The sequence below is a fragment of the Pteropus medius genome, unplaced genomic scaffold (assembly GCF_902729225.1).
Source record: "Pteropus medius unplaced genomic scaffold, Ma_sr-lr_union100, whole genome shotgun sequence".
Taxonomy (NCBI): Eukaryota; Metazoa; Chordata; class Mammalia; order Chiroptera; family Pteropodidae; genus Pteropus; species Pteropus medius.
This window is the reverse complement of record NW_024340695.1, coordinates 26,240-43,172: the sequence shown is the minus strand read 5'-3', so window position 1 is coordinate 43,172 and position 16,933 is coordinate 26,240. Positions and strand designations below refer to the sequence as shown.

At 41.4% G+C, this 16,933-nt stretch overlaps 1 pseudogene; it reads left to right on the top strand.

Annotated features, from left to right (window-relative positions):
* Positions 1-16,255: 16,255 nt before the first annotated feature.
* Positions 16,256-16,377, top strand: LOC120603957 (uncharacterized; annotated as a pseudogene).
* The last annotated feature ends 556 nt before the right edge of the window (positions 16,378-16,933 follow it).

Here is a 16,933-nt window from a genome sequence, read left to right as displayed (position 1 = left end):
GAGCCCAGTGTCTCGTCTTCCAGAGGAACTGACCGTGTGTTATCCCAGCATGTCCAGCCTGAGAAAAATAACCTATGAGTCTGAAAAAATGTGTGGGCAGCTTACACTCTACAGAGTGTAAGAATGTGGTCATTCTCTGTAACTTTTATCAGTAGGTTCCAAAGAAATAACTTTAAATTTAATAAAACTTATTAAACATCTGGGAAAACCTGCCAAATACCTTTAGGTGATTATATTACTTTGGTTGAGCCCTAGGTCTGATTTACAGCTAGGATCTGATTGACTCTCTTGATTTATAAAGACTAATATGAGAGTTTCTTAGTCTTTGACATGGGAATGAAAGCTCAGGATCTTGGTTTTTTGTTTTTTTTTTATGATGTCATTTGTTATTTTTAATAACCAATTTTATACATTTTATACCTATGGAACTGCTTTCTAATCCTTTTTTTTTTTCAGTTTCATTGAGATGTAACTGATAAACAGCTCTATAGAAGTTTAAGGTGTACAGCATAATCACATGACATACATTATTGTGAAGTAAATACCAAAATAAGTTTAGTTACCATCCATCTCCTCATACCATTACAAAAAATGTTCTTCCCTTGTGATGAGAACTCTCAAGCTCTCTCTTAGCAATTTTCATCTATACCATACAGCAGTGCTAACTGTAGCCATCATTGTACATTACATCCCCAGGATTTATCTCGTAACTGAAAGGTAGTGCCTTTTAACCACCTTCATCCAATTTCCCTTTTCCTCCCATCCCTCATCCCAAGATCTTGATTTTCTTGATAACACATCCAAGGAGCTTCTGTCAAGGCTGGTCCCTGTGAAGATGATTTTGGGAATTAGGTGTGCAGCCTGGAGACTCTCATGAGCAGTGAAGGCCCCATGTTCCAGTGCTAAGTGGTTTCTGTAGCCTTTTGACAGTTGTCATGATAACCATCGAGTAGTTCGTTTTCCTTAGCATATGAAATATAAAGCAAGTTTTCCACAGTATCAACACAAGGCCAGATTCTGGAGCACCCAGGGCGACAATGTGGGATTGAGGACATGCAGAAAAGTATAGGAAGAAAATAACTATCACTTCGGTCCCACTTTCAGAGATAATTATTGCTAACATTTTGGTCTATATTTTTCTAATCATTTTCCCTTCATGTTTATGGTACATTATATATACATACTTTTATTTTTATACAAAATTAGGATTATAATTTACATGCTATCTTGTTACCTTCCTTAGCTACTATTTCTCATGGTCGTTTTAAAAGGAATAGAGAAGAAAAAGAGCTTGCGAAAATCCTGAAGTTGTATTTAAATGAGCAAACTATTTTATCCTCATTAAGATTTACTTGATATTTGATTGTCTATGACTGCTCCGTTACTTCAAGTCACTTCCAAATGATGTAAGTGAAAACATGGTTGAAAGAAGAAAAATCGCCATAAACACAATGCCTGTGGGCAAATGTCGCATTCTTGTGCTCTCAAGGATTAGAGAATACTTTCTTCTCTTTGCCTTTGCCACCAAAGCAAAGATTGCAAAATTTTAGGCAGCAAGACTGAATAACCATGAGTGTCAATAATATGTAGCATTGTGAGAAGTAGCGGGAAAAAATACACTTACGGTAGTGATCTAAATTGATTAAAGGCTTGTTCAGGTCAATTCTTTCGAGTCTAATTAGTATTTTTGTGTCATTTATTATGACAGCGCACACATATTTTCGATATTCAATTGCACTTGGCTAAAGCTAAATAAGGATATACCCCCTATAATGTCTACTGTTTTCCTCTATCATTGTTAAAAAGAAGAATCACAACTTTTAACAGCCCCCCTCCATGGCTTCTCCCCGGCCCCTCTTCATCCAACCTCTCTCCATCCTTTTGATTTCTGAAGGGTCTACAAATGATAGGGGGTACAGTTGATATAATAGTATTTGTCTCACTAGATAATATTTTATTGGAATAATGTTGGAATAAAAGTTAGAAAAAAAGACCTTTCTTTCATTCCAACCATCACAGCAGCGATCTGTTTCACACAGGCTTCCACCAGTTTGTGCAGGTACGACCTGATAGCACCTCGTTTCTGGCATATACCACCTACCTCGACTTTCTGCCTTGGTTTGCTCCAAGGTTTGGGTGTGAGGCCTTGCTGGGCATTCACACAGGTACAACCTGGAAATGCAAGGGAGCTAACCCGATAAGCCTTAACCAATGGGGATGGAAGCTAATAGATAAATGTACCCACGTGGCCAGTTGTCAGGTTGATTACATGAGGCTCCTCAGAAAGTTTCTTGGGATAAGGCACTGGTTGCCCATTGTAGTGCACCTTGAAAACTCTTCCTTCCTTGCTTCACATCCACACAAGACTTTATTTCAGGCTCTGCTTTCCAGGAGCCCAGGGTGCAATAGTTGGGACTGAAATTTTGGAGCATAGGTAATAAGGATCCTATTATTGGTGCTAGGTGGAGTGGTGATGCCTGACCCGCAGCATCTTAATTACTCTTATCTGTGATGGATTGGGATGAGGTGCAGGCAGAAAGAAAAGTATTGGGTTATGTGGTAGCTCTGGTCCTTAAACAGTATGGGATTGAGTTGGCCGGTGTTTTCTTAGACTGCTTTGGAAGCTTTGAAAAAGGAAAATGAAGAAAATGACAGGCTCAGGTAAGTCAATGATCGACAAAAGGAATGCTGTGAAAACCAGAAAAGCTTCCATGACGGTGTTTCAGGAGATTCTTGTCTGAGAAATTCTGATAGTCAAAGTCACCCTCCCAGCAAGCAACCTAGACCAGCCACATTGCTGGATAAGGGCAAGAGAAGTCTAAATAAGTGATAAAGGAGGGAGATGAGGAATATCGTTATGGTCTTAGGATTAGTTGTAAAAGCAGCAACTGCTTTTGTAGAGAATATCAGGACTGGCTGCCAGCTTGAAGGGGACAATAATAGAGTAAATTTAAAGGGGAGCACAAACAAGTGTAAGAAATGGATTGTACCAGTCACTTATTGTGCAACGCTCCACATCCTCTTGCTCATACCTCTTCTGTGGTCACAAGGTCTGTGCAGGCTTCAATCAGCTTTGCACAGGTGCAGCCTGACAGAGACGAGCCTTGTGGTCTGGCCCTCTCATTTATCTGAGGCTGGAGTGTCCGGACACCACACTATAGGGACCAGAACAGTGCTCAGGCATGGACAACTCACAGTATGAGGGAGCTGACATCTGTGGGGCCACATTTGACCAGTGGGATGAAAGTCGATGGATACTTTCTTGTTTTCTCCCTCAGGCAGACAGCTCTGAGCTGCAATTTATAAAGCTCCTCAGAAATCCAGTGGGAGTGGCAGCTAGTGGTCTGTAACAGAGGCCAACTTGATGATACATCCTTGATAATCCTTTTCCTCCTCTGTTCACACCTCCACCCTGTTCCCTGAGATCACATTTTCAACAAAATTTAAGCCTTTATCTCAGGTTTTGTTTATGAGAGAACCCACACTAGAGCAGAGGGAGAGAGAGAGGACAAATTGGGAGTATAAAGCAAGGGAAGAAACTGTGATCTGGTATTAACTGCAGGAGTATTGCAGGATATCAGAACCCAGTTTAGTACTATGATATCTCCAATAATGAAGATGATACATTCCTAAATGCTTACTTAGATGATACATTCCTAAGTGCTTCCTTGTTAGAAATTCTGTAATCAGAGGACAGAGCAATTTTAAAGCTGAAAGTGTCCTTTGATCTATTGGCCTCTCTTTTCCCTGTCATCGGTGACCTTATTTAGTGCTTTATCTAATGTAGATAGTGATTTAAAATGTGGGTTCTGGAGTCAGACTGCCAAGATTTCTAATCCCAGCTTTGCCTTATTTAGCTGTGTCAACTTGACGAAGAAATTCAGTTTCTGCCTCAGCCTGAATTCAAGGAAAGCCATAGTGTGTGAGGGGACCCACTGGACCAGAGCTGTGGCCCTGGAAGATGAAAGCTGCCACTACCCAAACTGACCCAGCAGGAAGCAGGAAGTGGGGGCGAGAAATACCCACACCTCCCTTCTCCTGGCTTCCCATCTCAAGCCAGTTCCTCTCATTGGTCCAAATTAACTGAAAGTACAGGGCAAATAGGCCCTGTTGATGAATAATTCACAGAGGCCAGTCTCCCAGGGACACAAAGCAGCACAGAGAAGGGAACAGAACAGTACAGGGAGTCAAACTCAGTATTACCAGCCCCACTTCAATAACCTTTAATGTTCTCATCTGTACAATGGGGATGCTGATTGTAGTGGCACTTACCTCACAAGGTCATTGTAAATATTAAATGAGACGGTGCATGTAAAGCTCAGGGCACAGTGTGCAGGGTCCATCGTCATTAGCTCTTGTCACCACGTTAAAGGTTATCATTGGGCTGCAGGAAGGGACACTTCTTTTGTGGACTATAACCCTGATTTCAGGAGGCTTCACCCACTAGGTCCGAAAGGCCCCTTGTCGCAGGTAACCCAGCTAGGCTTGTGTCTGCCGGCTCACGTAGACGCCTAGTCACTGCGGGTGAGTAATACGCTGAGTCAGAGAAGTGGCAGCTGCTCTCTCTTCCTCCTCGCTCCTCTTTTTGGCCTTGTAGGTATTCAGTACGTCAAGCTAGGTGAAGGCTTCGATTGTCTGATGGATGTGACTGACTTTATTTGTAGACTCAAATCTCTGGGCTGAGCAGTCCCAGGTGTGAGAATACATAATCTCTTTCCTTTCCAGAGAAATGACAAATTGGTGTGTTTATGGAGATTCTGAGACTGACCAAACCCACAGATTCAGGCAGGAGTGGCTTTGAGCTGCACATTCCCTTTGTGTTGGCGAGGGAACCATCCCTCACTCCCACCGTCCTCAGGCGAGGCCCAGATTCTGGCCTGGCCAATTGTAATGCCTTCTTCTCTTGGACCTGAATTCATCCAGGGGCCCAAAGATGACAGTTTCCTAAAGAAGGGAGACGCACGAAAATAATCAATCTCTCAGTCCCTTCCAGATCTAGAGTTTCTGGCAGTTAAAATAAACAACTAAAAAAGAAAACGTTAGTTTAAACATCCCAGCGATCAACTACAGGTTTTTTATTTTGCTAGAGACAATAAAAAACATATTGGTTTAAGAGTTCAGGTTTTGGAGTCCAAAGGCCTGGTTTCCAATGCTGGCTTGTTACTTAACGTGACCCAGGGCAAGTTTCTTAATCTAAGGTCTTCTTTCCTCATCTTCAGGGTGGGGATAATTATTGTACCTTCTCTCCTGAGCTCAGCAATTGGTAGCAGTGTAGGAGCTGGAGTAGATGGAGAGGAGAGGGTGTGACAGCCTAAGAAGACAGTAAGTAAGATCATGTAAGGAATCGCTTAGCACAGTTCCTGTACATTGTAAGCACTTAAAAATGTTAGCTATTATTGATCATCTCTATATTTAAGGAATCTAAAATATATAAGCATCTACGGAAGTGCACAAAGCCTTCCCCGGCCCACAAAGTTCTATGTGGGTTTACAGGAAAAAAGTCACAGAGGTTTCAGCTGCTTGTCTTGACCTCTGAAACAGAGTCAAGGCCAGTGTTCAGGTGATGACTGCAGTCTGACTCAAGATGTAGCATGAATCAAGAAATACACTTGCCAGCGTCAGTAGGATTCAGCCAGAGAAGGTTTTGCCTGATTAAATGTATCTCCCAGTGGAAGACAACGTAATGGTTCTGTCTGAATCCCAGAAGGAAGTAGAGCTGGGAGAGGCCAGTGCTTTCCTCCTGGTGTGACAGCCTTGAGAGAGACTAGGAGAAGCTGGTTCGGCTCTGGTGGGAAGGAGTGGGACGGGGCCTGCGTCTGCTCACTTGCTGGGGATGCTCTGGTTGTGTTACTATCACACTGTCAGGATGCCTCTGAAAGACTCAGTCCTACCCTCTGCTTCTCGCTTGGATGGGAAAGACACTCCTGCAGCTGAGCCATGGCCCGGAAGGAGCCACGAGCATCCGCTGTGAGGCCTATTTCAGCTGCATAAATGAAATTGTTTTCGGAGTGCCTAGTGTTAAAGAGTACTTCATTCATTTGAATTATTCTTAACATTATAGCTGTTATAATAGGGGGAAAAAAAAGGAAATAGAGAAAGCCCTGTTCATCACGCCACCACTCCTATCTATAATCTAAATATTTCATTTTCTCTTGTTCCCTTCTGGTCTTTGGTCATGTAACTATGAGAATTTTATATGCAGAAATTCCATTTTGAATTTTTACTTCATTAAACTTTGGAAACAACACTTGTAGTCTTTTTATTCTCCACATTAACAAAAATTTATAGTCCACTGCTAAACCCCACTACCACACTCACCCATCTCAATTATGAGAACATTTTTAAAAAAATCTGTATGTTTTTAGGGGCAGGTGTCTCACTGATTGGCATTTCCATCATTTTAGAATTTGCTTCATGTATAAAATTTGATTTTACTCTCTTCCCCTTAGTCTTCTCGCTCTTTGCCTTTCCTTGAAATTGGCACTCAGAAGCTTCCGATCTAAACATCAGATCCTGTTGTTTCTGTAAAGCATCAAACTCTCCTGGAAAGGCATATGTAATTCCATAGTGTGTTCTAGTCTGCCTCTCCCAACGAGAAGAGGTAAGTCTTGTGAACAGACTCATTCTGGATTTGGACATCAGGGCCGACCTGCAGCAGGGGCAGTGGCTCTAGCAGGAGCAATGGTGCCCACTGTCATGCCTGGAGGAAGTTGGGTGTCCAGAGAAAGGAGAGAGGACCCTAGGGTGATGGGCCCCTAGACAGAGACAGACTCTTGGACAAAGACAGGGAGGCAAAAGAGGGGATGGAGAGGATTGTAGGGAACACATCTTGCCAGCTGGTTGAACCATGCTAAATTTCTGGACTCAGAATGAAACAAAAAAGGACAGTGTGTACCCCAAAGTAATATGTCATGAATCGCTCCTGTTATCTCATGAGTAGCTTGCTCCCCCACAGAGGTGGCTATAAACCTTAAAACTCAGAGTTGCTGTGTTTTGAGAGAATGAATGTATGCCCAGTTTGAGACAGTCTCAGTTTACGCCTGTTGTTCTGGCATACTAATTAATCTTGCTCCCTCACTCTCAAAAGCATTAGTGATATGGTACCAATAATATATTCACCTTAGTTTTTGAGAACCTCAGTATGATTCGTGAACATCTAAGATTGATTGAGAGAACAGACACATTTGGTGGGAAAAAAAACTGTTTGGATAGAAATATCTGTGAGCCTGAAGTTCAGAGGCAGTGGCAAAGAGGTAGTAGCCACAGTGATACCAAGACAGGAAGACTGGTGTTCCTTCCCTATGGCCCGGGGGAGGGGCCTGAGCAGCAGGAGAACCTGAGGTCTTAGGGGCAGAGGGGCCAGAGACACAGCAACGCAGGAAACAGAGTTGTTGAACAGGACCAGCAGCACCTGGGATGAGGGTTGGTATCCATCTATTTCCCATAAATGGAGAGAGAGAAAAAGGGCTGATTGAGTTAAGGTTCCAAAGACTAGATGGGGTGGAATCCAATGCTTTGACTCTTCCAGTAGCCAGTATGTCCTACAGAAACAAGGGTATTATTCAAATAAGAAAGCAGACTACATCTTATGAGTCCTCGTACCTGTTCTTACCACTATAAACTGCTATCTCTCATAATCTGGCTAGCCCCACCTGCCCTTTGCTTCTGTTCATATCCCTCCCACTGGCTCTCATTGGCTTTTCTGAATAAGAGGCCATGTGGAACATTCCTTGCTCAAACCAAGAATGCTGGTTCATCAGGGAAGCTGGGAAGCTGAGCAGCTGTAGACACAGCTGGTGCCTCGAAGCCCTTTCAGCAGTGTCCGGCTCTGTTTTTGCTGAGTGTATACTTTTCGGGAGGCAGCACCTATATCTTTTCAGCCATACGAAATCATCGGAATGTTTAGCCGCTGTTGGCTGGAGTGGGGCTCTGGAAGGCATTTCGTCAGGCACAGCAAGTTTCTACTGCCCTGCTTCCAATGACTCAGCATTCCCAAAGCACACGCCGTCGCCCCCACCCACACTTTAAAAATATCTCCCCAAGAAGTAGCAAGTGCCTTTTTTTGACCGTGTCTGCTGACAAGGTTTTTGATTTGGGAAAGAGAGTGGGGAGCCATGTGGAAGCATCACACTCTGGGATGTCAGAGTCTCCTTGGAAGAGCCCTAATTAAGGACTCAGAATGATTGACAAGTGGTGGAAGCTCACAAAAGTGCACTTGATATGTAGCAGAAGTCAATGTCTCAGTTATAAAAAACAATTTGGCAATTGGAGACCTTGAAAAACCTTTGCAGGTAATACTATAATTTTGTTCCTTAGTTAGACATTTACAAAAAGACTCTGAAATGGCTTCCAGATGAACCCAGCATTAACATGCGTTGACCTTCTTAAGTGAGGTGTAATATAACTTGGTAGCAAGTTTTATTATTTAAAATTTAATGGAATTTATTTTGTGTACTGTGCAGTCTTACTGAAATATCATCTTTGAATTTATTCATTTGGGGTGAGGAATCTGTTAATGGGGACATCTGATTTACTCCTGAGGGTAATAAAAGTTTAATGAGAAGGCATCCTCCCTGCTCCAAAAAACATGAAGAGATGGAGAAAGAAAATTAACACATGCAACATTTTTCCTGTGCTCTGTATTTGTACATGCTATATCCAACTGCACCATTTTTGGGTAAGAATGAAGTCACATTCCTTTTAATATTCAAATGACATGACCATGAAACCCAACCTATCAGCACAAGAACAGCTTTCTTCCCAACCTCACCACTAATGACCTCGGACTAGTTAATCAGTCTCTCTGAGCCTCAGTTATTTCATGTCTACGATGGGGATAATACCAGTAGCATCCACTTCTCAAAGTTGTTATGATTAGATGAGAAAATACAGAATGAAACTTCAGAATAGAACGTGATAATAAATATTAGACTCTCTCTCCAGCACAATGGGCCCGTTCTGGTTACATGTATGTGCTCAGTGGACAGAAAAACCAGAAATAGCTCAGGTCTTTAAGGAGAGGGGATTTTTAAACTGTTATTGCTTTTGCTGCCACAAGGTGTCGCTGGAGGTCTCAAGAGTTAGTGCAGTTCTCCCTAGCTTCAGCAGAAGAGAGCTCTGAGGTTTGGCATTTCAGGCGAAGGGAACAGAGGAGAAAGCCTCTTCCCCATCAACACATTCAGCTGTGGTTGTTCCACGACAATCTAAACCTGGGTTCCAAATGCTACAGCTCTTTCACAGCACTGTCCAAAATATTTTTCTGGGATGATGGAAGTTTTCTATATTGGTGTGGTTCGATATTGAACATTTGATTACTTTTCCCCCAAACCCCAACTTTTTTGAGCTCTAATTGACATAAACATTGTTCAAGTTTAAGGTGTACAACCTGATAATTTTACACACATATGTATTGCAGAATAATTACTACAATAAGGTAACATTTCCATCACCTCACATCACTCCTGTTATACCATTTTGATGTCACTCCTATAATTACTTCTTGTTGAGTACATGAAAAGTGGCTAGTTGACTCTGGAACTGAATTTAACATTATATTTCATTTTAATTAACTTAAATTTAAATGGTCACACGTGGCCAGTGGCTACCATTTTGGACAGTGCCGCTTTAGAAATACAGCTCTCTCAGCCTAAAACACACATATATCCATATATACATCTACAGTGTGTTGATGAATATCAACCAGTTCTCTGGAAAAAAAAAAAACCTCCAATAACCTTGATTTGTGATTTTGCCATTTTCCATGGCCAGTTTCAATGAGAAATTACTAAATGTGGAGTTGGGAAGCGATGGGCAAAACCAGCTCTCATGAGTCAGTATGGATTGGCTCTGGCACACCGCTGAGGGAAAGCCAACACAAAGATGTGTTAAAGAGTTGGCTGCTGCTGTTGGTGACTGCTGCTCAATCCTGAAGACACTTCTGAAGAATGTTGGAAAGTGCATCTTAGAAGTGGCTTCTTAAAAACAGAAGGAGGAAGCATTTATCTATCAATGTCCCTCCTGCAATGGTCAGGATAGCCACCTTGCACTTCTGGGGTATACTTGCATGAATATGGAGTAGATTCCTCTGCAGAACCTACCTTTGAGAACCTACCTGAGCCTGATCCTGAATGTACAGTTTCTATAGCAATGGATTGCTGCTGCACTGCTGACCATATGATTTGATGGATCTAATCATACCCAGTTCATGATGGGCAACTCTAGTCACATGCTCATCAATTTCTTCCAGTTCCCAAGAGCTCTCCAGGAGTTGTTGCTGTTATTCTTTCTCAAAAGGCAAATATTTCCTTGTCACAGAAGGCATGGCATTTGCTTCCGAAACCTAGATTCTCCTATCAGATCTTGTCAGACTCCAGACACCAACCTTATCATCTCTGGATATTTCTAGTCCATTGTACCCATTGGATCATGTGGCCAAAGTGGCAGGGCAGGTTTTAATCACACTCTTGATTTCTACGGAGTCTTCTTTTTCTCTGGGCATCACTCAAAACTGGCAGCTTTTTAATCACTTGGTATATGAATTGGGATACTACCTCCAAGAGCCATAATTGTTACCTTTAAAATCCAGAGAAGTCCAGTATATCTTTTGCTTTTTATAGAGATCATGAGGTATTACAACTTCTCCTTCAGATAAGATAGGGGTTGTCAGCATATCCCAGATCATTTCTCCTCCAAAAATTTCATCAATATGGTAGGCTCCTTAATTTTTGTGGAGTTTTTCCTCCTACCTCCTGGCACACGTTTCTTACTAGGGCATCTACAGTGGTTTATTTCTTACTCCATAGGTATAATTAGCATTGATATATTCAATGTGGTGGACAAATGTGATATGTGCAGAATATCAAGACAATTGAAATCTTCACAGACTATGCCACAAAGGAAAACTCTTAGACAAGGAACAGTGAATGTACAGTGCTTGCCTTTTCATGTTAAAAATGAACTCTTTTGATCTTCCTTACTAATAAATATTGAGAAGAATGTGCTTGCCAGGTCGATGGCTGTGTGCCATAGCAGAGGCTATATTGATTAATTCAAGTGAAGATACTCTACCCAACATAGCTGCTGAAATTTGAGCCATCACTTCATTAGGTTTATGGTAGTTCACTGTCCTCTGCCATGATGCATCTGGTTTTTGCTGCAGACAGTCAGATAACACAGACTTGATGGGAATTGCCACTCACACATGACTTAAGTCTTTGATAATGGCTTTAAGCTCTACAGTTTCACCTGGGATGTGACACTGATGATGATTTATTATAGTGGCTAAGAGCAGGAACAGTTTCAAGGGCATCCATATAACTCCTCCTATTATTCTGGCTCTTAATCCACAGGTCAGGGAATCAATTGAAGTTTCTGCTAGCTATTAAGAATATCTATCCCAGTTGTACATTATCAACAGAATTCTATTTACCATCTGGCACACCTTCCCCACCCCTGAGCTCTGTCTATAGGAATATGATTGCATTTCAGGTACACAGACCTAGATATTCCTATTTCTCCAGTATATAATTACCCTAGCAGATAGACACATATACCGTTAGGGGAAAACCTGGGCAAATATTTACTATACTTAGAGTGTTTCTGTAGATTCTTTCTATAGCCTCACCTTAAATCAGTGAGTTCTGGATTTATGTACTGACTTAGATGTGGAAACAAAGCAAAGGACCCTGGCTTTCCATTATTGCAGCTTATGCAGGTTTCTACTCTCCAGCTCTTTTGTTTTATTGGTTATAAAAGTTACCTGGTCTGCTCTCCATCTATTGTCTCTCCTTGCAACACTACGATTGCTACAGATACCTGGCATTCAAGGTATCCCAATTTTCACTCCAAGTCTTGCTGACCAGTAGATGACATCAACCTTGCCTCTGACAATGAAGCACTTCCATCTGCCATTCTAAAGTCCTCTTAGTTTCACTTATTCTATGGAGCCCAGGTCAATGTCAGATTCTTCCATTTCCAATATTGACCTTCCGAAGACAGCTAACCCAAGCTTTTCGAATATTTCAGAGTCCCTCTCAGCAATGCATTCCTTATTGTCTTACTGAAAGGAGTGTCTGTGGGCTCTCCTGGGTTACAGTCAGTTGGTGGGTTTTTAGATCTCCCACACAATATATCCTTCTTACCATTCCCACCTTTCTGAGCCTTTTGATCCTGTCAACACTCTGCCAAGGCAGTTCCAGAAGGTCTGCCTCATTTAATGGAGGTAATTATTCTGTCCAAGCTTTAAGGAACCATCCCAGTAGAGTATTAGAGCCAGCTCCAGGTGTCCTGCCAGATCGGAATACCCTGAGTTACCTAAAAGTGTTGTATGAGCTTTTCACAATAGCGGTCTTTCTTTATAGACATGAAGATTGATAGCAAGGCACCTGAGAGTTTCTGGATAGAACCCAAAAAGTTCACTTTCTAACAAACAGAAACTTCCTCCAGCTTATTAAAGGAGTTAAAGTTTACATAAGGCTAGACCGAGCAGTTGATGGCTGTGGAAGCGAAGCCACTTGTTCCTGCTACACTGGCTTATAGAGAGACTCTCTGGGACTCTGGGAATTGCAATAAAAATGGTTAGTATCACTAAATGGTCACCTCGACCACCAATTCTTTAAGTACTGTAATCATTACTGTGATTCATGTAGAAAACAGGCACCTGAGAGCTTTAAAATGACATTATTGTTTTTATTAGATAACACATTGAAATGAAAATATTTACTTTGAGAATCCTGAATGAATTACTGTTGGTAATTTGCATGTAAATGGAGTTCTTTCTTCCTTTGCTTTCCATTACAGTCCTGAAAAATCAGCCTCCGAGGAGTTAAATTTTGAGGCCTAGCTAAGGTTAGGAGTGTTTTCCTATGGTCCATCAAGCATAAAAATAACAATGAATTCTCACAGGGCACTTACTATGTGCCAGGCACTGTTCTAAGTGATTTACATATATGGAATCAACTCAGGCCTCACAAGCCTATGAAGCAAGGACAATATTCTTATCCTCTCTTTATAGATAACCTTTTTTTCATCACTTCTTGAAGCTGTCACCCACCAGTGAAATGAGCAGGGTTGATGGGGGTTAGCTCTCCAACCTAAGTAAGCCACTTAGAAAAGTTGCATCATAGGCCATCCCCTGAGGCTGCCATGCTGGAGAGGTCATGGGTATGTATTCAGTCCCAGCTGAGCCCAGCCTTCCAGCCAGCCCCACCTGTAAGTGAAGTTGTCTTGGGCCCTTGCATGAACCCACCCACTAGCTGGCTATCGCCAAGTGACCTCCAGTGAAACCATGTGGAAAGGAAGAGCCACCCATTGCGTCCTGCCTGAATTCCTGACCCACAAAAATCTTTAAATTTAATAAAACAGTTGATGTTTTAAACCACTAATTTTTAAGGTAGTTCTTACACAACCAGAGCACTCTTCGGTTTTGAAAAGTAAGAGTAGTGATAGTAGGAGATGGTGAGGGAATAGGGTACGGTGGGGCAGTGTGGGTTTTGGGAAGTACGTGTGTACATAAACTGGAGATTTGCTATTACTTTTGTAACTGTGTTCACCACTGAGCTTCTGGCAAATCAGAGGAGAGAATGCTGATAACTTTCAGTTCCAGCCATGTGTCCTACCTGAGGCTTGTTTGAACTTCCTTTCTCGGGGCCATGAAATACTCGAACTCCCTTTTCTGTTTTAGGTGGTTAGAAGTGGGATCCTGTTTATGCAACCAAAAGAGCCTGAACGAAGAGACTCTGTAAGGTCCCCCTTGGCCCGTGTCCCATGACTCAAAGGGCTTTGATTAGACCATGACATTGACACCCTAGGAAAGAGCATCTGCTTCCTTCTCCAATGAGAAAACTCCAGCAGGGAGAAAGAACCACGGAATGTCTGCCCCTTCATCTTTAATCTTTCTCTAGAAAATCGCTATTATAATTTGAGGAAGAAGCTAAGGTGTGTAGACCCAATTGAAGTAGTGATTAGTGGTTGAAATCCATAATTATTCCTGGAGATGATGAAACCTAGTGATTACAAGCAGCCTCCTGGGTTCTGTGGCTGCCTGAAAGTTATGTCTTTCATATCCTGCAAAGCAGTGCTTACATAAAGACTAATTATTTCCGTATAATCACCCACAGAAAACGTCCTGGCATGTAGCTAAAAAAGAAAATATCACCACCACACAACAGGTAATGTGAGAAGAGCAGAACAGATCCTTTGGGAGCAAAAAGACACCTGAACTGTCCCCAGATCAGAGCTGAATGTGGGAGCCGGACAGTCTGAGGAACAGTTGGGGCTTAGGGCGCAGCTCACTTACTCCCTTGTGCTTCATTTTCCTAATCCGCAGAGTAAGTGTGATAATAGTACCCATTTCATAGGATGGTTGTGAGGATTAAATAACCAACTAAGTTCAAAGCATTCGGATCAGTGTCTGGCACCTAGTAAAGGAACTGAAGTTAGTCATCGCCAACATCATTCATTAGTCCATGTCCATTTCAAAGGCTGAGTGATAAATTATGTATACAGTGATGAGTCCACATGACCAGAGCATCCAGAGCTATGAGGATGAAGGGGATGATAAATGCTGTAAATGTGGCAGATACTGCTTTGTCTCATCAGCTTGGGGCCATGAGGGTGGTTTGGCAGCTCTGCGGAAAAGGAGGGAAAAGAGACCATCAGGTCGAGGGCCAGAACACTGTGTTCTGGCTCTGCTATGAATGAGCCAAGTGTTTAAAAACCATCATTCTTAAATAACAAAAATCAAAAACCAAACAAAAGAAATCCCTCATCATTCTTACTCTTGGGCCTCTGGTTTTTTGTTTTTGTTTTTTGATTTTTTTTTTTTAATAAATGAGAGGTTAAAGCTTCTTTCTACTTCAGCATAATGCATTGAGATGGTCCTTTCTTTCTTTTCCCTGTATTTAAAGCTACTTACTATTTTATTACAGCATGTTCTTATAATTTGTCTCTAAAATTTAGCTCAAAAATCTATTCACTTTTTTCCATCTCTGTTGCCACATTCTTTGTCCCTAGAATCAGGGAAATTCTACCTATGCTTACGAGTCTGATATTCAATCAGGCACTGGGGTGTGCAGGCATGTTCTGAACTCAGTAAGATGGCCCCAAGAGGCCTCCTGTTCCCATACTTGCCTGGTTACTCTTTGTGGTCTACGCATGGTTTTGTTCCAAGCTGTCTGTGTGGCCAACTATCCTTAAGTGACATCTGAGGAGAAAGAGGACACTCTTAGTCCTGTTGCACTTGCATACAATTGGCTTTTTTTCCCTGAATATCTAGAAAGCTAATATACGGTAACTGCCTATCAGAAACTTAGGCTACTTTACCTGTAAGTCTTATATTGTTTGAGGCCAAATATCACCACCTCGCCAACACATTCTTGAGATCTTTATGTTAACGAGTGGAGGAATGGTGAATCACTTTACAAAAATTCCATTTACAGACCACATTTTCAGAAATCTATTATCTACTCCTTATTCATGTCTGTGCCATTATTTTTGAATGTATTGAAATGGATTTTTCTTTAGAAGGATGGACACCCATCCATGGTTATCGGGGTGGGATCGACCTGATGACCACTCTGAGGTGTTGTCTTGAGTTGAGATGTAAAAGTCTTAACATAATATGTAAACTGTTGCTAATATTGCCGCTTGGAGAAGAGAAAATGCTGTTATCTCATAATTTTTTAAGGGCTCGGGCAGCCCAATTGCTGTCACTCGCCCTCAGAGATGAGACGGTTTTCAATCTCTCACCGTGGGTTTGGTTTCTACTTCATTTAATGCCTAAAATCACTTTCAAATGAAGATTATTTTGACAGTTTCCTTTCTTTATGCCTCTTGTAAGTTTTGCCCAGCGGCAAGGAATAATGCCTTACTAAATACAGTATTCTGAGAAGACTCAAGCTGCACCGAATTTTTTAAATTAAGATATAATTCACATATGTAATACAAATGCTTTAAAAGTGAATTTTAACTACAATTTACTGGCCTTTTGTACATATTCACAAGGTTATGCAACCATTACCAGTATCTAATTCCAGAATATTTTTATTACTCCCCCCAAAAAACTCATACCCATTAGCAGTCACTCTTCACTCTCTCCTCCCCCAAGACCCTGTCAGTACGAATCTAATTTTGTCTCTGTGAAACTCTGGATTAATTTTATATTGATAGTTTTGAATGAAAAAAACAACTGATAAGTAGCCAAAATTAGTTTTGGGTTAAGTTTTTATGCATAGCAATATTTTAGATAGAGGGATAAGTCTACAGCCATGCTCCCCTGAACAAGCCTGATCTCGTCTGATCTCGGAAGCTAAGCAGGGTCGGGCCTGGCTAGTACTTGGATGGGAGACCACCTAGGAAGACCACCAGGTGCTGTAGGCATAAAAAATAAACAATTAAAAAAAAAGGGATTGTAAGCTGACAAGGTCCTTGCAATATATGAGGTCAACCAAGGGTTACCTCGCCTAAAAAAAATAAAATAAAATAAAATTAGATAGAGAAATAAAGTTACTAGCAAGTGCTGAACATTAAAAAGCTGAGAATTTGATTGTCACGCACTTCACAGTGGAGTTACAAGAGAGTGGTGTGTTTGTGGCAAAGAGAGGAAGAACCCACATTCTACATTATAAATCTTGCTAATTTTTTTCAGTTTCTGGAGTAAAGTACTAAAAGTTCATCTGTTTGAATTGGTTTAATTTAGGATCTTTTATAATTTAATAGGATTTAGTTGAGCTAAAAATTACTTATAAACTTGAAAGAAAAGTTTTGCCAAGTAAATTTATAGTTTAAACAAGATTACAGGAGTACAGTTTATCTTATCAAAGAGTAGAAAATATTTTGGCGTTTTAAGAAAAATCTGTGTCCATTCTAATAATGATTGTGCTCATTCTAAATGCCCTAGCTCTTAATTCTAGAAGTCCCTAGTCTGGCAAGGCCT